This window comes from Uloborus diversus, chromosome 2 (assembly GCF_026930045.1).
Source record: "Uloborus diversus isolate 005 chromosome 2, Udiv.v.3.1, whole genome shotgun sequence".
Classification (NCBI taxonomy): Eukaryota; Metazoa; Arthropoda; class Arachnida; order Araneae; family Uloboridae; genus Uloborus; species Uloborus diversus.
Window position 1 is genome coordinate 139,743,647 of NC_072732.1, and position 2,239 is coordinate 139,745,885.

The following is a 2,239-nucleotide window of genomic DNA, read 5'->3' on the forward strand; positions in this document are numbered from 1 at the left end:
CTTAGGAGCTGACCACAACCCTACTAGCAAAATTTCTTGCATCAATCTTGGCAGATCTTGATATTATACTGACGGCGTCAATATTGACGTGTTTCATACTGCATAAAGCTTGCATAAAGATTAAAAAGCAATATTATAATAACAACATGTATGCAACATTGCATTCATCTTAAAATATCAATATTGATATTACCTTACAATAACAACATTGCATACATGTTGATGCCGTCAAGATGTATTGATTTCATGCTGTCGCCGTCAAGGTAATTAGTACACAATAGAACAGGTGGACCTTCGTTAATACTTGCGCATGCGCACAGTTCTTTCTACCCAGCGTCCCTCACATTGCTAGCACATCTTCCTCCTTTGACCTACGATTCAGTCGGTTCAGAGGAGCTGCAAGTGGCATTGGTGTTGCGTTCTTTAGGCTTCGTTAAGTTGGTTGCTTAGTTATTAGTGTGGAATAGTATTGTTTTAGGAATAACTTATGAATGACTGATAATTGCATTTGTTTATTAATATAGTACTAAACAAGTCATATCGCAGGCAATGTGCGATCAATGTTAGAAATGGCCGAAAATAACTTTTTTTGTCCCTAGACTTTGAAACAAAGGACATGAAGCCCAGAATTTCGTATTATCACTTCAATCTCATGAGTAAGATTAATTTTATTCAATGGTTATTTGTGTTATTCTTTAAGATAAATTCATGTGTTTTGTCCATGGGATATTTTCAATGCTGACATCCATTTGGAAATGTACTTTATTGTATTTATTTACTTATTTATTATTTTGCTTTCTTTACTCTTAAATGTGTTATAAAAACTTCCGCAATTATTCCTAACTAGGCATTTTATGTCTTTATAATACAATTAGAAGCATGAATTTAAAAAATAAGTCAAGTATTACGCAAAACGAAGAAACTTTCATTTTTTAAATTAGATTGCGAGTGCTATTAGTGTCTTTGTATGAATTTCCGATCAGACGTCAGCTTTAAGGAAATATTCTTAGAAGAAAACTATCTTGAAGAATAACAGAAATAATTAAAGAATGAAATTTAATTCTCGAGTTTAAAGTGAAAATAATACAAATAAATAAATTGATAAAACACCTTGCAAAGGTGCTGATTTCATACTGTCATGTCAATGTATCCTGACATTTTTCTGTCATATCAATACATATGCAATATTACAAAAGCAAGATCATCTTGCCTAAACCTTGATTTCATGCTGTCATGACAACATCTTGATATTATCCTGTCATATCAATATGTATGCAAGATTACAAAAGCAAGATCATCTTGCCTAGACCTTGATTTCATGCTGTCATGACAACATCTTGATATTATCTTGTCATATCAATACGTATGCAATATTACAAAAGCAGCCTACTTTGATATTTTCCTGATATTATGCTGCATACACCTTGTCAGTCAATATTGTGGCAGCCTGCTGACAGCATAAGGAGTAACATAACAACATTGAGGCAGCATTAATGCAAGATGATTTTTCTTGCATGTCAACCTTTATGCAATACTGAGGCAAGATATTTTGCTTACTGGGAAATGAAGTCGCGCTTGGGGGGGGGGGGAATGAAACTGTAACAGTTTGTGACAACAGGGAGAAAAGGGGTAACAAGAAGTGTGACATAACGCATTTTTTATAAGGTTATGTTTATGAAAAGTAGCATGACATGTGACAAAGGGTGAAGTGTGATACAGTGGGGAGGGGTCCAAAATGGTGGGGAAAAGTGACATCAATTACGGACAGCCCCTTACAAGAAATGGCGCACTGTTCTCATTTGTCTACATGGTAGGGGAGATTACTTGTTGGCTACTTTATATTGCAAAACGAAAACGGAAAAATTTTAAGCTTAACCAGTTACAAAATAATTAATTGTGTCCATTATACATACAAATGAGTGGTTCTCGCCTTAACAGTACTGAACTTTTATCTTTTTAACTTTTGTTTCTTTATATAATTTTTACGTTTCTTTCCTTTTTTCCCCTGCTAAGTTTTGCGAGATTACTTAATTTGTCGTAGAAAAGGAGTTCACACTTGCAACGTAACTTTGTTTTTTGGTCCATGAGCTTCCATTTATATTTTTAAAGGTTATATGCACCACTTGAACAGTTTTCATATTTGTAACATAAGAAAATTTCTTTATTTTTTTCTCTTTTTTAACAGTTGCAAATAATTATAATAGCGTGACCAAAAAAAAAAAATTATTTCTAAGCCCAT